This window comes from Gorilla gorilla, chromosome 5, assembly GCF_029281585.2.
Source record: "Gorilla gorilla gorilla isolate KB3781 chromosome 5, NHGRI_mGorGor1-v2.1_pri, whole genome shotgun sequence".
Taxonomy (NCBI): Eukaryota; Metazoa; Chordata; class Mammalia; order Primates; family Hominidae; genus Gorilla; species Gorilla gorilla.
In genome coordinates, this window is record NC_073229.2 from 96,730,265 (window position 1) to 96,757,535 (window position 27,271).

At 35.7% G+C, this 27,271-nt stretch overlaps 1 protein-coding gene and 1 long non-coding RNA gene across 4 annotated transcripts in view; both read left to right on the top strand.

Annotated features, from left to right (window-relative positions):
- The window catches only part of KCNQ5 (potassium voltage-gated channel subfamily Q member 5), a 579,108-nt gene that overhangs the window by 21,631 nt on the left and 530,206 nt on the right, over window positions 1-27,271 (top strand). The gene's annotated exons all lie outside the window — the stretch shown is intronic.
- LOC101138345 (uncharacterized) overlaps window positions 1-27,271 on the top strand; it is a 56,124-nt gene that overhangs the window by 19,491 nt on the left and 9,362 nt on the right. Inside the window, exons 2-3 of the long non-coding RNA XR_008680727.1 lie at window positions 5,883-6,042; window positions 6,750-6,853. This is a non-coding gene — a long non-coding RNA (uncharacterized lncRNA). The remainder of the gene's footprint in view (window positions 1-5,882; window positions 6,043-6,749; window positions 6,854-27,271) is intronic.

Genomic DNA, 27,271 nt, shown 5'->3' on the forward strand with positions numbered 1-27,271 from the left:
TTATTACCCAAACACAGCTTGGGGAAGGGAAGGGGGATGTAAGGCAGTAGAGGCTCAATTCCCCTTGTTATTATACATGGCTATTGCTATTTGTCCTAGGGAAGAGGGTTAGCTTGGCCCTACTAGATAAAGAGCATGTTAAAAAGGCCTCCCAAATTTACAAGTAAAAAACAAACATTTTGCGAGTAAAAAACAAACAAACATATCCTTTGCCCATTAAACATTTTGTTTTGTTTTTTAAAATGAGCAAGGGATATGAACAGACACTTTTCTTTTTAAATTCTTATTTATTTATTTATCAACTTTTATTTTAAGTTCTGGGGTACATGTGCAGGATGTGCAGGTTTGTTACATAGGTAAACGTGTGCCACAGTGGTTTGCTGCACAGATCAACCCTATCACCCAGGCATTAAGTCCAGCAAACAGATGCTTTACAAAAGAAAATATATATGTGGCCAACAAGCATATGAAAAAAATGCTAAATGTCACTGATCATTAGAGAAATGCAAATCAAAACCACAATGAGATACCATCTCACACCAGTCAGAATGGCTATTGTTAAAATGTCTAAAAATAACAGATGCTGGCAAGGTTGTGGAGAAAAGGGAACTCTCATAACCTGTTGGTGGGAGTGTAAATTAGTGCAATCATTGTGGAAAGCAGTATGATGATTCCTCAAAGAACTAAACATAGAGCTGCCATTCAACCCAGAAATCCCATTACTGGATATGTACCCAAAAGAATATAAATGGTTCTGCCATAAAGACACATGTACACGTATGTTCATTGTAACACTATTGACAATAGCAAAGACATGGAGTCAAACTAAATGCCCATCAGTGGTAGACTGGATAAGAAAATGTGGTACATGTATTCTATGGACTACTACACAGACATAAAAAAGAATGAGCTTATATCCTTTGCAGGAACATGGATGGACCTGGAGGCCATCAACCTTAGCAAACTAACACAATAACAGAAAACCAAATATTGCATGTTCTCACTTATAAGTGGGAGCTAAATGATGAAAACACGTGGATGCAAAGAAAGGAACAACAGACACTAGGGTCTACTTGAGGGTGGAAGTTGGGAGGAGGGAGAGGAACAGAAAAAATAACTATTGGGTCCTAGGCTTAGTACCTGGGTAACAAAATAAATCTGTACAACAAACCCCTGTGACAAGAGTTTACCTAAATAACAAACCTGCACATGTACCCCTGAACTTAAAAGTTATTATAAAAAAGGCCTCCTTTGGTCATGCAGATTTGTACACAAACACAGAGCATTTTCCATTGATCCTCAGTTAAAGGCACCCTGCAGTTATTTAACCGTGACTTCACATACCAAAGGAAGTCTAATTATTTGATGTGTGCTAAACATCCTCAGTGTGGTGCTGCTGTTCAGCCACATTAAATTCACAGGACAAGTCTGCACCCTATGTAGTACAGATTGAGTATCCTTAATCCAAAAGTCTGAAATCCAAAATACTCCAAAATATGTAACTTTTTGAGTGCTGGCATGATTCTCAAAGGAAATGCTCATCGGAGCATTTCAGATTTTGGATTTTGGATTAGGGATGCTCAAACAGTAAGTGTCTGCAAATATTTCAAATTTTCAAAAAAAACCTGGAGAGGCCAAAACACTTCTGGTCACAAGCATTTGAGATAAGGGATACTCAAACCTATCAATCTGTTAAACTTTTTGATGTCGCCTAAAGACAGCCACAGCTGTTATGTATTTGTCACAGAAACCAGAATTTTCTTTAATTTAGAGATTTCTTTAATTTAGATAGTTTGCAAAGATGTAAGCATAAGAATGTTCCCTGAAACATTGTTTTCTAATTTTAAAAGTCTAGAAAAAACATAAAACTATGTTATTAGCATCTAGTTAAATCAATGATGGCAAAACTGTCCAAGGGAAAACTGCATCCTTTGAAAAGAATGAGGTGGGTATGTATGACATGGTATAGCATGATTTCTAAAATGAAAAAAAAAACACACAAGGTATAAACCAGTATGTACAGCACATACAGGTATCCACTTTGTAAATTAAAAAATACACACATAGTAGGTTGTTCTCATTCTGTTCCATAAGGTCACTGCAAATACTGAATTAGCAAATACCGACTCATTGCTACTAGTGGAAATACAGGGTTAGGTCCTATGAGCCTTTGGTCATAACATTTTCATCAAAGGATCAATACATAACCTTATTTTTATGTGTGTTTCTGTTTAAAGATACATTATTTAATATATATTGTTGATTCATTAACACTGAACTCACAGTCTGTAACTCATACCTGAATGTTGTTTATCTTACACATGTTTTCTCCGTAAGGCACATCACAGCCTTCCTGTGCTTAGGAACGCTAGATCACCCTTCAGCCTGGTTCAGTGTTAGCTGGGAACATATGTGAGAGGAGAGGTTCAAATTTTTGGCTGGTCTGCACATGTCTGCAAATGACCTCAAAAGTGCTGTATTAACTTAGAGGTTACAAATCAATTTTGAGTAGATAAATTCTCAAATATGAAATCCACAAATAATGAGGATCAGCAATACATAGACAGCATGTATATAAATGGAAAGTTTCTGGAAGGATTAAACTACTAGATGAAAGTTATCTTTGGCGAACAGGGCTGTGGGGAAGGAATGAGACAAGGTGCACCTTTTATCGTAACCCTCTTTGCCCTACATGACTTTTTTACTGTGTGCGTCCCATAGTCCTTCTCATTCTCTGTCTCCTCCTTTTCTCCCACCATCACTATCATCGTCATTCTCTCAGCAAGCCAGTGCATTTTCTGAAGAACTCTAGGGACAAGGTTTTATTTGAGCCAAATTGCTCATAGTGAATATTCTGTGAATCAGGCTCCTGGAAAAGTTGGTCTACATAATTTTGCAAATTAGGAGTATTTTACAAATGCTAAGTATGACACTTAGAACGTGAGTTCTCAGGGTAATTTGTGTCACATAATATTACCCCATATCCCAGCATGCTGGGATGGCCCGGACTTTGGGTACCTTTTGTCTGTCAAATACTCTTACTTAGGGGTCATGCACAGTGGCTCATGCCTGTAATCTTAGCACTGTGAGAGGCTGAGGTGAGTGAATTGTGTTGGAGCCTGGATTTTAAGATCAATCTGGGCTATATAGTGAGACCTTGTCACCAAAAAAAAAAAAAAAAATTAAACATAGTAGCTGGGTATGGTGGGTGCATGCCCTAGTCCTAGCTACTTGGGAGGCTGTGGAGGGAGGATCACCTGAGCTCAGGAGCTTGCAGCTGCAGTGAACAATGATGATGCCACTGCACTCCAGCCTGGGTGATACAGCAAGACCTTGTCTCAAGGAAAAAAAAAAACACACATACACACAAAACAAACCAAGAAAAAACCCCACCAAATACTCTTGCTTACATTCTTATTGCAGGTTGCCAGAATGGAAGTTTAATAAGTAGGAAATGAATAATATTAATAATATAACGATAAGTATTAAGTCAGCATATGACATATGGTATGGAAATTCTCTTCAGGTTGAATTCCCGTTTTTAGTCTACCTGCGTCTCCCTCATAGAAAGGAGAGGAAGGGAAGAGGTAGTGAGTCTCTGGGTTTGGACCTCGCTGGCTTTGCGCTGGGCCCACTCAGAGTTCTTGGATCTCACCTTCCTCAGGATGTCCAGACTCAAGAGCATTCAGTTGTGGTTTGTCCTTATCATGCTTGGCTTCTTGAATGAGTTTGAAATCTTGCTATTTTTAACTTGTAATTTAGAAGATTGGAAAAGGTTTTAATTTTTGTTTGTTTCTTTCTTTGCATATCTCATGGTGAGTCCTTTAATGAAAGAAAAGCCTGAAGAGAATGTAACTACTTACCTCCCTGAAAGGCATTTTTTCTTAATGAATGTAGAGATTTCCACTTCCCCCCAGGTACTTCATGTGATGTACTGTGCCCCTAGTTAAAAGCAAGCTGAAGCCAAGCTGACTGACAGTAGATCAAGAAAATGATGTATAAGGCATGCCCAATTATAGATGGAATACGTTCATATTAATGGTATCCCATGGACTATCACCCTATGTCCGTTGTTACTCTGTAATCTGAAATAATTCAAATCTCTGTATAATTGGGTTTCTGACAGCAGGATCCCATCCATCATACTACATCTTCTCAAATATTGAGAATGTTGTCTTTTAAATATGTTTGTATACATATACACATATATATACATATATAATGAAACTGTGAAAAATACATCTTCATTTGATTAAAAAAAGTCAACAGGCTTATAAAGAATAACTTTAGCAGCAAATGATGAGTTTATTTTAAAAATAAATTTTGTAAATGTATGGACCTCTAAAAATAAAAATACTAAAATTTCTTATATGTTTATTTTCCTTACCAAATATGACAGTTATCCACAAGTGGAACAGATTGTAGTTATTGCTGATCTTATGTCTGAAAAACTACATGAATTTGGGGGAAAAAAAAGCATATGGTTATCTATTGGTCTACATAGTTTACTGTTGCATGGGTAGACAGAAGCTTTCAGTAAAACTAAAGGGACCTTTTCTGATCAAACCCTGTGTATGGCTGATATATGTTCTGCCAATCCAGCCTTGTTTGAGTTTAAGGGTGCCTTCTATCCTGGGGTCAATTTCTCTGTGATTGGTTTAATGTCATTTGCCCATAAGCATACATTGCAGGGTGCTGCCCAAGGGCAAGTGCACAGCTTAGGTACATCATCTCATTTACAAATCACCATCCGGCCATGTCTATGAGCACTGAGATATGAATCATCGTTATTTATACACTTGAGTCATATTTGAAGTTCTTCTTGTTTACTAACCCTATAAAACTCTCAAATGAATTAGAATCCTCAAATTCACATAACTATCCTATCCATTTCCTGTAGGCAGAGCCATATGCAAAACTAACCCATTATTGAGAGGTACTTGGTAAACATAGGCACAGAACAGACTCTAATCACGTCTTGTAAATCTGGGGTCCATTATAAATAATAAATAAAGTTTTATTGAAACACCATTATGCATATTCATTTATTTACTGTCTGTGACTATTCTTACATTACAACAATAGAGTTGAGTGGTAACAACAGTGATCTACAGCTGAAAAAGCTGAAAATGTTTACTATCTGGCCGAGGCCAGAAAACTATACTTTCTATCATGTGTCCTTGCCGTGTAGGCAGGTGACTTATGGAGAAATGGGATGAAAAAAATGGACATGGTGAGTCAATCATCAGTAGAGTTGAATTGAAAGAATGCCATTAGTTGGAGTCCGAGTCATGGCAAGAGAGAGAGAGTGCAAGGTAAAGTTGTGAGGAAGAAGAAACCATGCATTAAGAAGAGAAACCTGGTCAGGAGACAGAAGGCTGTACAACAACCCAGAAAAAACAAAACAAAACGAAAACAAAACAAAAAAAAAAAGAGATGCCATAAGATGAGAGAAAGAAAGAGAGAGGCAGAGACAGAGACTGAGAGACTGCTCATCTGGCATATGGCCCTGTGGCAGAGATTAGCTTGTTCCTCAACTTCCCTAGGTTTCTGATAGCTGTTCAGTTCACAGACACATGCATGTAATGCCCCCGACCTCCAGGACCCCCATCTATGGACAGCAAGGAGCTCTTTTTGCAATCAAAAGAGAGGGACCAAAACAGATCGTTATGTATTGGGCCATAATGAGGCAAATTTATTTCTCTTATTTGTAAGTTCCTATGGGAATGACTCCCCCATTAGATCACAGTATTGACGATAAGCATGAATAAGCTAATTTGGGTAGAAAAGTCACTTCATGTAGTAGAATGTAATGTTGACTGTTAAGATATCTCATACATCATGAAATTAAATAAGATTTCCCTTTTATTTCATTTGTTCAGCCACTCAGTAAATATTGAAGACCTATTAAGTATAAAGAAGTGCAAGACAGCTTGATGGATTAGAACACGTATGTAACAAACCCACTCCCAGGGAACATGTACAATCTTGTATGAAAGTTGAGACAGATACACTGATGACTACCACACAGAGAAACCTATGGTAATTAAATTTAATAATTATTTATAGCAGTCACATTATGTACTAAAACATAAAGAACATAAGGCCATTCACCATGGCTATTGAGATGGATGAGGCTGAGCCTTTGATGTTGGAAGAACAGTAGCACTGTACACAAGAACTGAGGATCACTTCTTGCCATCAAGACCAGGGAAGCCATCATGGAACATCGTGCAGTGGGCACCAGAGATAGAATGCCCATTGCAACATCATTGGTAATAGAAAAAAATGAAAATGTCCATAAGGATAATAATGAGTAAATAACTGGCAGTGTCATTGTGTAGGAAAATACCATACAGTAATTGAAAGGAATGAATTAGAGCTACATGAATCTATATTGATATATCTCAAGCCTAATGTTGAGCCAAAAATAAAGGTGCAAAAACATTTTTATAGTGTGAGATGAACTATACAATATTTTAAAACATGGCAACCAATACTTTTATGTTACTTAGACCAGCATACATATGTTGTATAGATTTTTTTTAATGTTTAGACTTGGTAGATACAAGGATAGCTTTTAAATATGGAGGGAGAAAAAGAGAGGAAAATGATATTAAGGAGGCATATGCAGGAGTTTCTACTGTATGTGAATATTTAAATCTTTTTAAAACCTAAGCCTGCAGAAATATAGCAAAATGGGAGATGAATACATGGACATTCATTTTTTTTTTTTTTTTTATTCTCAGAGGTCTTCTGTTTGAAATATCTCAGAAGAGAAAAAAGAAAAGCCTACGTGTGTTTATGTGGAGACACATTCCAAAGAAGGGACATGTGGCTGGTTATACTCAAGGTGGTTATGTTCAGTTAATCTACCAAACTGGATGATATGGGTCAGGACCCAGTTTTAGTTCAGAGATCCTCAGTTTTATTGTGTGCTTAGTCGTATTACTCAAATGAGTGAAATTAGCTTTTGATAGAGTCAGGGTACCACTTCGTGTGACCAAACAAATGCACGAAGCCTGGAGATGGCTGTGTTTGAGCACAGGCTTTGTCCTGCTCGCAGATGTGCAACTGTGCATCTATGGACAGCAGTAGAGGGCTTCTAAGAACACTGGTGGCAAATATGTCAGGAGTCCCTGGCCAATACTGTTGATGCGAAGCTAAGGTTCTAAACAGTTTTGGATCACAGCCTCTTTCAGAATCTCTACGTATTTTAAAAACCTGTGAAGCATGTCCTTAAACAGACATGCACGTGTATGTGCACATATGCATGATTACATACATTTCCAGAAGTTCATAAACCAAGGGGTTTAACAACCTTAGTTAGGAAACTCGTGTATAGGCACATTACCTTAGATAAATTTGGTCAAATCCTCCAGTGAAGATAACTAATGGTGCAGTTTCTGTGAAAACACACAGGACTCTGAAAATGGAGCTACGGACCCAGTAAAGAGTTTGTACAACTCAGTGAGACTTCCTAAATTCATTGATTTACATACTCTACTAACTACCATCAATCTTGGCACACAAATGACCAGAATATACAGAATCTATCTTTGCTTTATTTGTTTTGTAATGGTTCTTGAATGCTTCTTTAAAGAATAAAACTACTGGACATAGAAAATTCTTCAGCTTGTACAATCATTTAGGATGGTGTAATTCAGATGAAGCATTACATGTGAAAAGGAAACTCAGTCAGATGACAAGCAAATTCTTGGCATCCAACCCTGACCACCAATGCAGAATATGACTAAGGAATAACATTTTTAGTAAAAGGTCACAGACCACATGAACTTAACACATTTTTATTCACCTGTTGGCAAATAGAAATGAAATCCCAGAAGCTTGGTTCCTTGAATAAATATTGCAGCAACTGACACATCCAAATATATTTAATACAAACAGTTTCTCATTGCAAGTGCTATGTTTTTTCTGACCATTACATATTTTTACTCATTATTTACACAGCTAATGACTGTTTTATAATGTTAAACTCAACCTTCCATTTTTCTGAAATTATGTTTATATAGTTATTGGTTTGATGGAATAATTAAAATGCACTTATGTGAGATATAAACTAAGTTTCCTTTTCCTGTCTTGTTTCTTATAATTTAATCTGTATTAGGTCATTCAACTAGTAATTGTTATTCTAATAATTTCCCCTATTTTCTTTTCTTTGAACTGGCTGACTAGCTAAAGTGTATAAAAACAGTGACTCATAGACATGCATTTTGAAGTAACCAATATAAATAGGTACATTCTGGTTATATCACATTTTAAACAACTGCTTAGTCAAATGAGGTGCAAAAAGACAAACGGAAAGGAAAGTATTTCAAATACCTTGAAATGTGTGCTTCAAGCTGACTTTCAGAATAGGTGCACATTTATATTGCTATGTAAAAAAGAGGGGGAAAAACACAGAAATTCCAAAATATTTTCAAACTGGCTTAGACATCTTGACACTTTACTGTTTTCCTCTGCCAGGAGAGTAAATGAGTGGTTTGCCCTCTGGGGAAAAATCCATTTAAAAGCGAAACTATTTTAAATGCATACCTTTTTACAAGAAAGAAAAGAACAGTTCTTAGTAGTGGGGGAGTGGGTAGGATATATGTATATGGAAGGGCACAGTGAAATGTATTAGTATAGGGTCTTGTTTACTTGTAAGTATTTTCTTCCTTTTTGTCATTCCTCACACATTTACATGGTTAGCACTGGTGATACAAAGAAGAAAGAAATATTCCTAGCCTTCATGTGGTTTTAGTCCAAAGGGAGAACACTCAGGAAAAACAGTGTGCATCAACCTAGAGATGCCATGAGAATGAAATGTGCAGTAACTAATCCCATGGGCAGAGGAGAGGATGGTCAGAGGGGGTCATGTTTAAATTGGGTCGAGTAAGGTTGCAAAGGGTCAGCCTATTTTAAGAGGACAGGTGGGAAGGAATAGGAACAGAGGCCAAATGCAGGAGATAATATTTTGTAAACTGTTTTGTAAATGATAAATTGTACCTTCAGTGTGGAGGTAAAGTATGAGGGGAGATTTCTGCCTTCTTCCTATCTTGTTCTCATATATTTGTTCATATATTTAACATAGCTACCCCCTTATGGTATTATAATTACCTGATTACCTTTTAATCTCCTCTGTGAAGTCCCTAAGTGTGGGAGCAGTACTTTATCCATCTCTTTTCCCTAGTGCCTAACAGGTCCAGACAGCTGGTAGATACAAAATGAGGACTCTTTTAGTTGAACTGAGTGAATGAAAGGATGGACAGATGGATGCATAGATAGATACTCTGTAATTACAAAGAAATGTACTTGGGCTATGACTCCTTCAGTGGAAAAAACAACATAGCAGAAAAAATGCAATACATGGGGTGTGGTAGAATTGTAAAAATATTTTTACTAGAAATACTCTTGGACTTTATGACAAATTAGAAATTATTTCCTTCTATGCTTGGCCCTTCCAAAATTTCACATTCATGCATACACTAGTATACTTGTTAAATTGTTGGACGAAAATCTCCTTCGATTTAGAAGTCTATTATTTTGTTGAGATGACAGTTTTTAACTAGTAATGAAAGTTTTCCAATGAAAACACCCTAATTTTGCAATGTGTACCTCAATTTTGTGAAAATAAACAGCTGAGTATACTGGAACAATCTTAATTCTGTTCAACTCCTTAAAATGACATTACATATCAAAGAGTACACCTTTAAACTACTAATGGAGGAAAATAAAATAACTCAAGGAGAGCAAGCAGACAGCTGGAATTTTTGGGAAATGTCTGTGGTATTTGGGTTTATTTTTAAGGGAAAGAAAAATTTCCCATTAAATTTTATAACACAATAACACTTTTAAAACTTATACTCAAAAAGAATCTTTATAATGCTGTTGTAAAACTGAGATTATATTTTATTCATGAATTACAGATTTCTTTTTTGATGACGGTGGTTAGGGTAAAAAGCAGGCTTTTATAAGCTTTATTTATCTCTTTTAATTACCTCCTTCTCCTGTCTCAATGCTCACACTTACACTCACTTTAAAAAATTTTTATCTTTCATGGGATCTATATCTAAATAACACCACATCATATGTAAATTAAGAAACATTCCAAATATTCTCCGGGACATTGAAAGGAAATCAAGCAAAACATTCTGTAATGTGTAGGCAACTTTAAAAGTGCTTGAGGCAGAAGCAAAAAAAAAAAAAAAAGTGAGAGAAAGAGGCTTTCTAGCCTGTGTCTTTTTTAGTTAGATGTTTCAGAAGATGAAGAAGTTTTAATTATGTGCTTCCTTAGAGTGGGATATTAATTCCTCTGAATCATTCTCTCCAATTTTGAGCCCCACTGTCATTTTTCTCTCCCTCTTCTTTTCTCCCGGTTTTTCCCCCTCCCTCTTTACCTTTTCTCCTCCCTCTTTTTCCTCCCTCCCCTTTCCTTCTCCCACAAAAAGCCAGAATTGCTTGGTGGTAATTCCCTAGAATTGAGCAGGATTGAACTGGGGGTCACTCTGGCTTTGTACTGTTCCCTTTCTTATCTAACCTGAACATCCTTGGATCTGTAAGACTTTTTCTGATCCATATCACAGCCTTTTTCTCTCCTCACCGTTGCCAGTGGGATTTCTCGTGGGCTTTTGGAGAGGTAGAAGGCATACTTGTGAATGTCAAAAGAGCTGTATTCCTGTATTCTGTTTCAACCCTGAGGAGAGGCACTGTGCTAGTGAGGAAAGAACACCCAATCCTAGTCAAAGGACTGAGTTCAATTCAGCCTCACAAGAGGCTCTAAGTATGATCTTAGACAAGGGAACTTCAGGCCCCAGTTTTCCCATCTAGAAAATGAGAATGGTTAGAACTATATCACACTGAGGATTATGTGAATTTATATATACGTATATAAAGCCATGCACCCAAATGCTGTTTACAGCATTCTGTGATGAATTCCCTATTTCAGTTGGTACCATTTATTCACAGACAATCACAGGTATTCAGAGATTGTAAGAATTATGGTAGCAATTGCTTACTATAGTTTGTTTATTCCATAAGAGTGGCTTTCATTTCTTTTTAAAAAAGAGACCTCTCCCTTGGATTTTCGTTATAATATGTTTCACCTGCCACATTTTCTGAATTTTTCCATGTCTCGAAGCCTTTGTGATGGTGTTTCATAATCAACCTGCAGGTTGTCAGAATCAGTGGAGCATGCCATTTACTGCTTGTCTTAGATACACTCAATGATTCTTTCTTTCCCGAGTGCTTCAAGTTTTGGCTTTAAAGATCCTCCTTTGTTTTAATAGATTTTCCATTAGTGTCTGCTTATGTAATTTTATCTCCATTTCTAATTGTGAAATTTGTTGCATAGATGTAAATTTTCTTTCAGTATTATTCAGAGAGAAGATAAGGGTTGATACCCAAAACAGGAAGCTAAAAATGCCTTTTAAAATTCTTACTATATTTTGGTGATTTTTACCAATGACATTATTTTATAGTTGTGGTCATTATACCGTTTATTAAAAATATTTATTTGAAATTACTGCATGAATGCCAATCTCTGAATAACATCTTTGCAAATATAGCATGTTATTTTGTCAGTCCAAATGTGTGCTAAATGCTAATTCATGTTGTTAAATGTGGATATAAAAATAGTTAATTCTCTTGCTAAGTATACTCATTTATCAAAGTAAAGTAACATTTTAATATTTTTCAAGACAACTATTTTTAAATATTTATTAGAGAAACTGTTCTAGGAGAAAAATTAAGATAAGGTATTATGTATTTTACTCTGTTGTGGACACATACATATTTGGATATCAGATAGTTTCATATCAAATTACATATCTTTGTACTCAATAAATATTAGAAAAACTGTTTACTCATATGTAAAATATAAGTAATAGCATCTTCTCATTGAGTTACTTTGAAAATAAATAAAAATAATACCTATGTACAGGACTTAACCTAGTGTCTACCATAATGTAAGCACATAATGAATACTTGATACTGTGATTGAGTACATGCTATAACTATAACCCAGAATAAGACAATAGGAACATAAAAATAGAAATGATCATCATTTTAGATAGGGGAAAACAGAAGGGAAATACAGAGAAATGACATCATTGTGTTTGAGACCATATGGTATTAGAATTGGAATAGAAGGAAACTGGAGTTGGGGGAGGGAACTGGAAGAGTGTTGGGGGTTTGGGAATGAAGAGGTGATACTAAGTTGTGTTTGGGAATATATTGGATTTAAAGTGATAGAAAGTAATTGTAGTGAAGATGGACTGTAGTCATCTCATGAATTGGACCAAAACTTTAACATTGTTCATTTAGTTTTCCAAGAGATATTTATTGTGGGCCAATACTATGTGCTAGATACTGTGCATTGGTACAGTAACCAAGGTACAGTAAACCAAGGATGGAAATACATAAATTTGTGAGTCAGTTTTCTGAGTGAAAGTTAGAAATAAGGAACAATGTACTAGGCATGAAGTGTTGGTTAGTGATTACAAATAGGAGAGGAGAAAAGAAAAGTCCCCAATGACACAAGACTAGAGGCTGAAGACATATCAAGAGAGTGCTGCACGAGGGGAGAAGACAACTTTAAGACATTGTGATTTTCAGAAGAATCACTTTTATATAAATTGAATGCTTTCTAGAGCTTAAGATCATTCTTACATGTTTCAGTAACAGAAAATGAAGATAAAGATAGATTATTCTTGGCTTTTTACCTATTTACACATGAAAATGATTACATACATCTACTTATTCTAGAGTGATATTATTTTCATTAAAATAAAGGTATTGAAGCAATTGTTCAATGAACAAAGAAAACTGTACTTTTGACTAAATTGTAATTAAGTATGCTTGAACATTTTTAAATGCTTAGTTCTGTAATTTTCTGCACAATATGTAGTAAACCAAACATATTTCCAATAAACACTGCTTACCTTCTTTTTGTTTCCATGTTTAATAGCCAAGGTCTGTCTTTCATTCTTTCTTTCTCTCTTTCTCTCTTTCTTTCTTTCTTTCTTTCTTTCTTTCTTTCTTTCTTTCTTTCTTTCTGTTTTTCTTTCTCTCAGAAAAGAAAAAACAAGCCTTGGATTCTTGTTTCAGTAGCTATGTGCAAACAAAATGGAAAAAAAAAACAGAGAAAAATCCTCCACAATAAATTGTAATGGACATATAATCTGTATAACACAAAACTTAGTCACCAAAGGATACTTGAAATGCTGCTAGATCAGTTCAAATCAGCAAATATGTATTGACTTCCCATTTTTTAGCACTATGTTAGGTGCTACAGACCACAAGCTCACAATCTTCAAATTAAGGAGACAGTTATATAAATGATATAAAGGAGAATCTGTCCATCACAGTGAGACATCCAAATGGCTATGAAGATTCCAAGGAGAGACAGAGCATCTGGTTGAGAGAGAGCAAGAAGAAATTCCTAGAGAAAGTGGAATTAGAGAGGAACGGGGAGTAAGAAATGAGAGTAATGCCAGGCTCCGGATGAGGAACAACATGGGCAAAGACATGGAGACAAGCTTGGTGTGTGGTGTTCCTAGGGAATTATTGTCCTGTTGACTGAAGAAAAAGGGACATAAAAGTGGAAGACTGATAGGAGATTTGGATAGAGAGGAATATGTCGGGACATACTGTGAGTGCTATCATGAGGAAATTCGGATTGATTCAATAGGCAATGAAGAGCCATTAATGGATTTTGAGTAGGGGAATGACATTACTGGAGCAGCAATTTAGAAGACTGATTTGACACCAATGCATAGTATATTCTGGAATGAAGACAAATGGCAATTGGAGAAACTGGCTGGGAACTTATTGTTATAGTTTAGCAGTTAATGAAAGTCTGAACCAGCATGGAATGAAAATGAAAGAATCTATATATGGGTCTTCCAAGATGCAGATATTCAGAAACATTCCATACATCCAAAGTTTACATCTGTATAGTATTTTAAATTTCCATTTGCCTTCAGATATTTGGCACAGATCTGAGAGTAACCTTATTGGCACAAGTGATTCTCAGCTGCAGAGCACCACTTTTGTCTGTATTAATGGTGTCTTCTCTTCTTTACAAGGCCACCAAAGTGGATGCATAATTAAAATTTGTTGCTGTTTCTACTCTACTTGTCCTGGACGCTCATGCAGCCAAATTTCACTGGGGACCCAGGACCACACAAAACAGTATGGTGTTATGAACTGGTTGCCCCAGGAGTTTTAGAAAGTCTTCTTAATTACTTTAAAAAGGCAGCAGCTCTCCTCACCCACTGTAACTTGAACATTGCATGTTTGGCCTCTAGGATCAGTCCTCAAATGCATCTCTACCTAGTATTCCATCAGGAGCAATTGGTATATTTGAAAATGTATTGCTTTATTTAATTTTCATGAAGCTCAGTTTCCCATGTAGTAAAGACAATAATCTCTGAGCAAAAATAATTTCAGTTATTCTTATCACATTGTCTATTCATCTATTATATCTTTGCAATATTAAAATGCATTTAATTATAATAAAACATTTAACACAAGTAACTGGAAAACAAAAATCTTTCTCAACTGATTATTCTTAGTCTTGCTTTTATCTCCCTTTTACCTAATAAAAGCAAATTTAGTTTTCTTCATTTATGAATCCAATAAACATCATAGACTCAACTTCCTGATATTTATGCTCTATGAGGGTTTCTCCACCACACAAATTTATGTCCACTGAGAGCATCTTATCTCTGGCTCTGACACTTTTGGCCTGGAACTAATCACTGCCATTGACCATTGCATCTGGGATGCATTAGACTCTGTCCCGAGGTGCTTCAAGATTTTATTGTACAACACCATTTAACAAATTATTAGTAACCCAAACCCTGTGAATCAAGGTACATTTTAAAGCCTAATGAAATTATGGTTTGGGAGGCCAAGGTGGGAGGATCACTTGAAGCCAGGAGTTTGAGACCAATCTGAGCAGCACAGTGAGACTCCATCTCAGCAAAAATAAAAAATAGAAAACATTAGTTGGTGAATATCTATAGTCGTAGCTACTCAAGAGATTGAGGCAAGAGGATAGTTTGAGCCCAGGAGCTTGAGGTTATGGTGAATTATGATTGCACCACTGCACTCCAGCCTGAATGGCAGAGCAAGACCCTGCCTCTAACACTAAAATAAATGGAAATAAAATAAGATAGAAAATAAAATTAAAATGATGGCATGGGAGACCACTCACATTTCACAAATTTGTTTTAGCCTCTACACAAATACTAGTAATTAAATCATATTTTTTAAATTGTAAGATTTAGAAATGTGGATATGATTTTCCATATGTAAGAGAATCACAATTTTTTCTTATGCTCTATAAAAATTCATCCCCTGATTAATTCACCCAGTTGACAAATAGATACTTTTTCAATGAAATATATTTAAGTATTATAGTGCACTTTCTCAGACCACAAGAGGTTATTTATTTTACTTCTGAAGGTTTTGAAGTTTGCCTCATAGACTATAAGTGCCTAAGGAAAGAAACAGGGTCTTGTTCACCTGCAGTGGTTCCTGGGAGATGCTCAGAAGTTTACTCAGAGTTGCATAATGTGCCAAGACTATGAAATTTTTTTCCTCAAACTAAAGCCTTTGTAGATAGAAATCTATAGCTTATTTGCAAATGATGCTATGCTATGTTATAGTTACAGTTTACTTTTATATTTGTCGAACTTGTATAATTGTTACAATTTTATAAGAGAATTTAATGCAGCCTATAAAGCAACATTAGTTTATCTTTGATATTCCCAAATCTACCTATTCTCACTTGTTATTCGTACTTTGTGACTTCTCCAACCTCACTTTTCTTGGGAAGGTCCACAGAATCTGATGCATTGAGGCCACATTAAGATGTAAATGATTACCAGACTTCTGAAATATTTGCATTTTTATCCACAACTTAGATTCAAGTGAGTCATAGCTATGTTTTGTATTCTGGGCATCTGCAGGCCAGGAAGTATGATGGGCAGCCCAAGAAGTTCTGAAACTCTTGAAATCCTTCCCTTTTGGGTTTAGAACATTGATAAAGATTCAGTCTGAATTCCAAAATGTCTGTTTTGAGAGAATAAATGCCCAGGAAGACCCTTTGAAAATAAAATGGGTTTGTTCTACAAATTACATATTTATGTATGTCAAGTTAAATAGTTAATTACTTCATTTTTGGTGATGTGTAAAGAATTTAATTTTATTTATTTTTTATTTATTTTTTTGAGACGGAGTCTTGCTCTGTCACCCAGGCTGGAGTGCAGTGGCATGGTCTTGGCTCACTGCAACCTCCGCCTCCCAGGTTCAAGCGATTCTCTTGCCTCAGCCTCCCAAGTAGCTGGGATTACAGGCGCCCACCACCATGCCCAGCTAATTTTTATATTTTTTGTAGAGATGGGGTTTCATCATGTTGGCCAGGCTGGTCCCAAACTCCTGACCTCAAGTGATCCACCTGCCTCAGCCTCCCAAAGTGCTGGGATTACAGGAGATATATATATATATATATATATATATTTTTTTTTTTTTTTTTTTTTTTTTTTTTTTTGAGACAGAGTCTTGCTCCGTTGGCCAGGCTGGAGTGCAGTGGCACGGTCTCACCTCACTGCAACCTCCGTCTCTCGGGCTCAAGCAATTCTCCTGACTCAGCCTCCCAAGTAGCTGGGATTATAGGCATGTGCCACCATGCCCGGTAATTTTTGTATTTTTCGTAGAGACGGGGTTTCACCGTGTTAACCAGGCTGATCTCGAACTCCTGAACTCAGGTAATCCACCCGCCTCAGCCTTCCAAAGTGCTGGGATTACAGGCATGAGCCACCTCGCCCAGCCTACCCAAATATATTTCATGATACACATTTCTTAGAATCATGAATTTTTTTACAGTTGTTCATGGCTTTAAAAATTAATGTGAGATTTCTAAGCATATTTAGAATCCAGACATTCCCAAAGTGTGCTATACATACAGCTTAGCAGTTAGGCAGATATTGTAAGGATTTTTTAAACGTCTCCATTAATGGGAAAGATTAGTTTACCTACATTTAAGATTGCCTTCTTGCAACTTTCCATCTCTCATTTGAGCCTTATTCTGCACAATATAATTTAATCAACAGTAATCCACTTTTAAATTTCCACCCATATCTCTCCTCTTGTTTATCCGACTGTCTTATTAATATTTCCAAGGATGGCTATAGACATTTCTGCCTGAATATGCACAAAGCCAACTTCCTGGTTGTCCTCATCCCCTCATTCCAAACTTGCACCTGTATAATCATCCTCATCTATGTATCTTGCCACACCCAACTCCATTTTTCTAGCCACTCAGACAAAAACAACCCAACAAAAAGGCAAACAAACAACCATCTATCTTAGTTCATTCGTGCTGCCATAACAAAATACCATAGACTGGATAATTTATAAATAATATAAATTTATTTCTCAGATTTCTGGAAGCTGGGAAGTCCAAGATCAGAACACCAGCAAATTTGGTGTCTGGTGAGGGCTACTCTTTGCTTCCAAGATGGTGCCTTGTTACAGCGTCCTCTGAAGGGAACTAATGCTGTGTCCTCACGTGGAAGAAGGAATGGAAGGGCAAAAAAGGGATTAGGGTGCTCCTTTCAACCTCTTTCATAAGGTCACTGAATCTTTTCTTGAAGGCTTTGCCCTCATGACTTAATTACCTCCAAAAGGCCTTGCCACTTGGTATTATCACTTAGGAGATGGATTGTCAATATATAAATTTGGAGGGATACATTTAGAACATAACATCCCCTCAGTCCCCCATAAAAAGCAACAATTTTGAATTATCTTGTCCATTTTTTTCTTTTTGAAAATGCCATGTCCAATTGATAAAATAATCCTTCATGATATCTCTATAGCTGTTCCACTTCTAACCACCTTCTCCACTTTCATCTTGGTAGTTTCTGCAGTGGCTGCCTACAGAGTTTCCTACTTCTGATTCTTGTCCCTTGTGGGCTGTTTTCAACACTGAAGCCAGGGCAAACCTTTTAAAACCTAAGCCAGGTCATATATTTCCTCTGTTGAGGATGTTTATGCAGTATTACTGAAGTGTTATGAATATTATTAATAATAGTATAAGCTAATGTGTGTTGATCACTTACTGTGTAGCGGAGCCCGTGCTAAAATAGTACAAGCCAATTCTCATTTTATCCCCACCACAACCTCTTATTATTCCTATTTTACGCATGAGAAACTGAGCTATAGAAAGATTGAACAATTTCTCAAGATCACTTAAATTATGAGGTGGCAGAGCTATCTTTGAGCTTAAGCTGTCAGATTCTAGAGCGCAGACATGAAAAAACTAAGCTCAACGTTCTCTCCTTTCTTTGTAACTGTTCAACCTCTTAACATGGTATACTCATGGTCTGTCTGATAATCCCTTTTTATCAGTGAAAAGGCCAACAATAACATGTGCCATATTTTGAAGGACAGCTTTGTAATGAAGTTTCTTAGCATCCTGTTTTTTAAGAAGTAGTTAGCAGTACACTGAGTAAATACCAAATATTTCTCTTGACATTGATGGTCCCAGCAGCGTTTCAGTGTCCTGGAGCAACTCCTACTAAGTTTTAAAGTTTATCTTGCACTTCACTCCTCATTAAAATTCTACTATTGATGTCCTATTTTGACTTTTAATCATAATTTGTCCTTTTAAAATCATTGCTCATTCAGGCAATAAGTGAGTATAAGTAATAAATGCTGTTTTCAGAAAATTGCATTAATAAATTCTGCTCTTCATGAGAACTAACAGGTACTAAAATGAATGTAATTGTAGATAAAGAAGAATTTGTTCAGTTGTGAAGTGGTACTGTGTTTTATCAGACTAGTAATGATGGCCGGAACCAAAGTTATTATAACCTAAATATTGGCATATAATAAAAAGTACTCTTTAAAATTTATAGAAGTCTCATGTGTGCAGGTGACAAAAGTTTTAAAATCATACTTTTTTTCATAAAGTTTAAACAAATATAAATTTCATCCACTACCCAGTTTTAAAATATTTATTATTTTCCAATATTTCAGATATTCATGTCTAAATCATTGTCCAAAGGAAACTCATTATATATATATAGATATTTAACCCTCTTGTCAAGAACTGAGCCACTAATGTGTTATTTAATACTTATTTTCTTAGAAATGTAATATTCTATGTAATTATTATTTATATGTAAGTTATAATAACACATTGGGAATTAACCAAATGGAGTACAACATAATATTGACCTGAGTTTCTATCTTAAAGTATTTCTAAATCTGTCTCCATAGTTTTTCTTTAGTCCTATCATGCAGGCTTATCAGCTTACTTAGCATGATGACTGTTTCACAATTATACAATTAATAAAAAGTGAATGCCTTCCTTGAGGTACAGGAGTTACTCTAGAAAAATTTAAGTTAACCCACCATCCATAATATTCTCCAATTACTGTAACATAATTGAGAATACATAGAAGATTTTTTTTCCCCATAGGAGTCAGTTTCTTACCATATGTTTTCCATTTATTCAGCCTGACTTTTTTAGTATTGATGTAGGCTTGGAGATGTTTTTACTATTGCCCTGCATTTTCCATGACACACACCCAATATGTATCACTAGAGTGTAGTGATTAGATGAGATTTAGAGACATGAAGATTGGTATTTAAAGGCTGCCTGTGACTTAACTAGTTTCGTTGGCTTGTTATTTGGTCAGTTTATTTAATCTCCCTATGCTTGTTCTTCATGGGTTCATATATGTAAAGCATTTAGCATACAGTGGTGCATAATGGACCATTTTTCTGCATTTACAGCATCTCATCAATGGGCTAGAATAAGCTTCTTTAAATGAAAAACTGGACTGTTTCCAAATTATTTATTTATGTTTAGCCATCACAGCACCCAATGGAGAGTGTCACATTCAAAATGAACTTATGTGATAGAGGTGGCGCAGTACTCATGCTTTCCCATACAACCCATCTTTTTTCATGCAGTGCTTGGTTCATATTTTCTTCCTTCTCCTAAACCTCTTTTTGGCATAATCTTTCTTCTTATTTCTTTCCTCATCTGATGCATAACTGTTTCCCTATTTAGAAAGCAATCTTTATTATTACTTCTTTTCCTCTCAGCACATTTATATCTTAAACCTTATTTTTTGGTGCAGCTGAGGAGAATAAATTCTATTGCCATGTAAGCACATTTACTTCAGTCACAATTTATCCTTAATATTTTTAATGATCAAAAGTACTAGCCATGAAAAATAGGTATTTTATGTCCTAGGAATAAGAGGAAAAATAAATAAAATTTTGTACTTTCCTTGTATAGTAAAATATCTGTGGCTTGTTTCTTTTTAATTCTCTCTAGCCAATCAGAAATGTGGTGATGATATGATAACATAAATAACTTTTGTCTGGAATGTTTTTATTGAAAAGCAGATGTGAATCAGCTACTAGACAGATATCATTACACCATGCCCATGAGAGACAAAAAAGAAATTAAAAATTAAATAATGTTCACAAATAGCTAAACTAAAGCAAGTAAGGCATCAAAAACTCAGGTTAACTTGGAAATAACTTTTTTTTTTTTACAGTACCTAAGTAATATTTTTCTTTTCCCTTTAGAAAGGCTCCTGACATTGTTTAGCAAATACAATATTGTGGCCAACTTAAGAACTAAATCACTGTTCATCTTTTTAGGAGATTGCTTTGTTGTGTTACTGTTTTATTTTGTTTAAGCTGCCCTAATTATTAGTAAGAGAAAAACAAAGAAGGCTATTTTGAGAGCTACAAATATGCATCATACAAATATAATGATCTAGAATAATTGCTGATTAATAAATAAACCGCATTTATTGCTTATACGCACTGATACTACTTTCTATGCATATCAGTGAGTGTATGTTGCTCTTTTAAAAACCTTCCAAGATAAAATATTTTAAAGGTCTTCCAGAAAACTCATTCCTGATACAATAGTATTTGCTTGAGAATTAAAATAATCCTGTTTCTCAAGAACAGAAAACGAACACTGCATGTTCTCTCTTGTAAGTGGGAGTTGAACAATGAGAACACGTGGACATAGGGAGGGGAACATTACACACTGGGGACTGTCAGGGGGTGGGGGGCTAGGGAAGGGATAGCATTAGTAGAAATACCTAATGTAGGTGATGGGTGCAGCAAACCACCATGGCACTTGTATACCTATGTAACAAACCTGCACGTTCTGCACATGTATCCCAGAACTTAAATATAATTTTAAAAAATCATGTTTCTAAGGAGGCCTAAAGTTTCATTTTATTAAGATCTGTCAAGGATGTAAAGCATTAAATACTGCAATTATAATTATATTTGGTAATCATATTTGGTATTTTGCCCCCTACAAGGTTGACTGAGACTAAACTAGTCTTCCTAAGAGTGAGTACACCAAAAATTTAGGTAACAACCTGGTTACCTTAATTGCTGCTTAAAATTAGTTCTTAGGAAGTCACACCTCTCTAAAATTAAATGAAGTTTTTAAAAAAGTAATATTCAGATTTTGGTTATAAGTATAAAGCTGTAAGTCGAGAATAAATCTGAAATTGGCATAATTTATGCTATGTCCAAAAGATCCCAAATACCAGTTCCCAAAAAAGGAAATTAAAGTTTAGGAACATGACCTAAGTATAGTGCTTTCCCATTAAAGTTTGGAGCTTTTAAAATGCATTCTTCAATTCCAAAATAAGACTTTCTTTCAAAGGCACTTCTTTTTCAAATTTTATGGTGTGAAACACAAAATATATTCTTTAAAAAAAAAAGTACTTCTAGTGTTCTCAACCATTCTTTATATGTGTGTTGACAGTGTGTCCTACGCTTTAAATCTTCAAGTATATTATCTGTACTCACTTTGGCTATCTATTTTCAGACCATCCAGTTTCAGATTTTGTTTGGAAATATTTCTCTGGACCATCACCCTACTCGCCAGAGTTTCTAATTCTAACTCATGACCTTGTTTCCTTCCTCCCCCTTCAACCTGTTACAATTTCCTAAATACTTTGCACATTTACCTGTAAAAGCTGCTGACTTCAAAAGGACTTTAAACATTATTCCAAAGTGCTAGTGGACATGGAATACAGGAGTGACCAGAAAGTGTTAGGAGGGGATGTAGATAATGAATCCTATGTGATGGGGAAGTGCAAGAAAGGAGTGCAGAGTTAAGAGTCTAAAGTTAATACAAAAAAGGAAAAGTTCACACAGTTAAATTTATTCCTGAAATCTCTTAAAACGTCGGGTTCCTTGACAAATAACAAAATGTATTCTAAAAACACAGTTTGTATTAATGAAATATAATTTTAGTAAATATTATTTGGAAATCAGGCCAGGTGCGGTGGCTCATCCCTGTAATCCCAGCACGTTGGGAGGCTGAGGCAGGCAGGTCACTTGAGGTCAGGAGTTTGAAACCAGCCTGGCCAACATGGCAAAGCCCTGTCTCTACTAGAAAAAACAAAAATTAACTGGGTATGGTGGCACATGTCTGAAATCCCAGCTACTCAGGAGGCTGAGGCAGGAGAGTCCCTTGAACCTGGGAGGCAGAGCTTGCAATGAGCTGAGATTGCACCCACTGCACTCCAGCCTGGGCAACAGAGCAAGACTCTGTCTCAAGAAAAACAAACAAACAAACAAACAAACAAACAAACACAAAACACAAAAGCTATATAAGAGAAGCAGGGAAAATAAACCGAGCTCATGAAATGACAGTTTGAGAAAGTAATATCATCAAATGACTCGATGTAAGGCCATGACTCAAAGGAATTTCATTGGGATAATGTGAGTTAAATAAATACAAAAGAAATAGGACATTATTCAAAACTGTTACTGTCATTTTTACCATTAAATGTAATTGTCATTAATCTCATAAATCTCCCCTATTGAATTCCCGATAACAAAGTAATTAGCTACATAAACATTTTATCAACTAGGTAGGCAGACTGTAGTTTACAAGTACAAATATATTTTTGCGTAAAAGCATTGTTTTTGAGAATAAAATAAAGCCTTCAAAATTATGTAACTGCCTGGGTGTGGTGTCTCACGCCTGTAATCCCAGCACTTTGGGAGGCCACGGTAGGTGTATCACTTGAGGTTCAGAGTTGGAGACCAGCCTGGCCAACATGGTGAAACCCTGTCTCTGCTAAAAATACAAAAATTAGCCAGGCGTGGTGGTGCACGCCTGTAGTCCCAGCTACTCAGTAGGCTGAGGCAAGAAAATCACTTGAACCTGCGAGACAGAGGCTGCAGTGAGCCAAGATCATGCCACCTCCAGCCTGGACGACAGAGTAATACCCTGTCAAAAAAAAAAAAAAAATTTCAATTTTAAGACTGTGAGTTGAGGATAAAACCCATTTGTGTAATATGGCGTTTTAAAAGTAAGTACCAGAGTCTAAATCTATTGTCATCATTTAAATCCACCCAAGATTTGCCAAGAATTTCTGAAAAGAAAATCAATAGCATTCTGGTAAACTTCTAACTAGTTCTGTATGGATTATTCACGTTATAGATTGGCCATTACATAAGAAACAACTCCCAAATCAGGACTCACATGGGGGCATTAGAAGCACAGTCTCTGCCCAAAGCAACCAGACTACTTCCTTTCTTTCCATATAACTATATTTTTCATGGATAGTCCCTGTTTTCAAATTTCCACTTGTTTACCCTCGTTGGCACAGATCATAAAGAGTTGCCGCATGAGGGTGATTATAGGGTGCCAGAAGTTATATAATGCACACTCTGTTGTGTTTGAGGTAATAGCCCTAGGAGGCCACACCACTGCTATATTATATTACAGGGTGGCTATTTCTTAACCTCTTTGGAATTGACTCAGAATCTCTTAATGAACTACATAGGAATTTTAGTCATTATTTGGCTTCTGGTCATGAATAAAATTACCCCAAACCTGTTACCCACCTTACTCACTACTCTTGGCTTTTCATGACCTCATATTTGTTTCCGTAATCAGAATAATAGGAAACAATTCTAAACCAGGAGTTCTATAAATGGGTTCAGCTGTGGGAGTAAAATAGGAGTAATTTCATAGCTTCTCCGTATAATTGCACTGTATCTGTAAGAGTAGAAGACGTCAATCTTAAAAGATTTGAGGAGGTTATTTCCACACATTAAAAGGTAAAGTTAAATATCATTCATTTTTCAGAGGTAAATAATGATAAATAAAGAGAGATATACATCACGATATTAAAAAGGACTTTAATGTTATAATTTAAAAAGTCTCTAAACTTGTATTCATTTTAGTGGTGTATAAAAGGAAAATAACAACTGGAATAAATTTACGTATTGATTTGTGGAGAAGTCACATCTTATCCCAAAATCATGACATTATCAATTAATCAATATCACTATCATAAAACTGAATGACTTAAAAATGAAAGAGCATTTAATATTTTTCGCCAAATTTAATAGGCTAAGTGGTTTACTTTAAACTCTGTTTTGAATCAATTTAGATTTGTAAGTTTGAATCTCATTTGTGCCTTTAAAAAATTATTTAATTTCTTTTTAAATGACTTAATGTATTGAAATTATACCTAATGGCTAATTTGTAATGAAATTATTCAAAATACTTACAAAATTTACTCTAAAGTGATCTGAAATACAGATTTATTTATTGAATGTTAACATGAAGTTTTGAGAAATATGTTAATAATGTACTAAAGTAAAATGCTAGTATTTTATTATGAACGTTTACACTTAAAAACCTTGAGAGTGCATTATCATAAAATTCACAATAAAGTGTAAAGTCCAGTAAGAAACTTATTAAGTATATTCATGATATAATGGTGAACTAACTCCTAGGGTTCCAACTAAATGTGCAATTAGTAGGTTATGGTTTCCATCTTTTACAATTACATGTTCCATTCTTTATAGATATACTACAATAAACATTCCTAAAATACTGGTCATGATAAATTAGCAAAGAAATCAATTGAACAACTTTTAAAAGATGTGTGCTACTATAACTTTAGCAAATATTCATTAGGAAATAAATGAAATACTTTTTTTTTCAAAGATGTGAGAAACAGCTTCTGATAAGAAATGTCTGGTGTCTGCTGCTACTCTCCTGCCACTCTGTCCCCACATCTGTTTTCAGTTGCCTTTACAACAAATCTTTAGGCTAGCTCAGCTCAAAAATTGGATCTCATCAATCAAGGGGAATGGAATGGGCTTGATCTATCAAATTAAGGCAGCCACCAAAGATGACTTAAGCCTCACCTCTATCTCTGCTCTAGAATTAGGCACCATTAAGTCTCCTATTGTACTTGTGTTGATCACTCAGATTCGTATCCCGACTTCACCCTGCATTGCCCTATCCAGGGGAATTCAGGCCTTTGCCTTTTTTTGTTTTGAAAGCTGACAGTTCAGGAATAAGAAAATTGAAAATCACCATTAGATAAATACTATAGAAATAGTTATTGATAGCAAGATCTGCCAGTGGGTATTAAAATAAGTGGATAAGAGATGAAGGAGAAATAGGATATTTATATTGTCTCAAAGTATTTCACCCAAGATATTTATTAATTACAAAGAAAAAGATAGTCACTTTACAGTGAAAAAATCAAGCAGGCACCAGTTGATGATTCGGTTAATGTCAACAGTAACAGGATACATGTATATCAAATGGTTGAGGTTAATATCAACACTAATAAAATATATCCATATTATGTTTCCTAATGTAATAGTAATAGGGCATATTGAAATGATGTATCCCTATATGATGGTATTCATGTTAACAATGCATAATCTTAATCTAATGAGAAAATATCAGATGAGTGCAAGCTGAGAAACATTTTACAAAATAACTGACCAGTAATCTTCAAAAATTTCAAGGTCATGAAATGCAAGGAAAGACCAAGAGACTATCGCACATTGGAGGAGATTAAGGAGATATGACGAGCAATTACAATGTGGGATCTTGGTTTGGATCTTGGAGCAGAATAAGGACATTATTGAAAAAACCGTGAAATTCAAATAAAATTTGTAGTTAGTTAATACTATAATAATATTAATTCCTTGGTTTTGATAAATGTACTATGATTATATAAGAAGTTGATATTGGGAAGGCTGGGGAAAGTGTATAGAAACTCTCCTATACACGATAGTATAGGGTGTGCAATTTTTGCCTCTTTTTCTATAATTCTTAATAAGTTCAAAATTTTAAAAGTTATTTCTTAAAAAAGGAAGGTTGACAGCCCAAATCAATATAATTCAACTGCGTTGACTAAACATAATTACTGAGCATCAACTCTGTTAAGCATTGCAGAGGATACGATGATGAGAAAACGGAATTTCTGCCTTCAAACAATTTACAGTTTGGTGAGAGCAATGAAATAAATTAAGGTAGCTATATGAGAGTTGGCACAAAGAGGACAGAAATGACCTCCTGCTGGGACTCTGTGTGTGTGTGTGTGTTTTGGGTGAGGTGGTAGATTTAGAAAAGTTTTTTTGTGAGCATAACATGAACTAGAACTTGATTACTCCAGGTGTAACCAGAACTTGGTTACTCCAGGTGATTCATTAGTAGATGTCTTGGTCAGGTCAGGTTGCCATAACAAAATTCCATAGACTGGATGGCTTAAACAATGGAAACCTCACAGTTCTGGAGGCTGGAAGTTTCAGATCTTGGTGCTGGCTGATGTGGTTACTGGGGAGGTCCTATTTCTGGGAGCTCATGTGCTCTCTCCCCACCATGTGAGAACATGGCAAGAAGGCAGCCACCTACAAACCAGAAAGAGGGCCTCCTCAGTAACCACATCAGCCAGCACCAAGATCTGAAACTTCCAGCCTTCTTAGAAGGACATTAGTCCTATTGGATTATGGCCAGGCCCTAAAGACCTTCTTTAACCTTAATTACCTTCATACAGGCCCTGTTTTCAAATATACTTACTGGGGATATGGACTTCAATGTATGAATTATGGAGGGACACCAACATTTAGTCTGTGACATTCCACCCCTGGCCCCCCAAAATTTATGTCCTTTTTTAGTGCAAAATGCATTCATTCCATCCTATCAGCCCCAAAAGTCTTAATGCATCAAGCATCAACTCTAAAGTCTAAATTCTAAAATCTCATCTAAATATTATTTAAGTCAGATGGATGAGACTCAAGGTATGATTCATCATGAGGCAAAATTCCTTTCCAGCTGTGAACCTGTGAAACCCGACAAGCTAATGGGCTTCCAAAATACAATGATGAGACAGTTATAGGATAGACGTTCCCATCACAAAAGGGAAAAATCGGA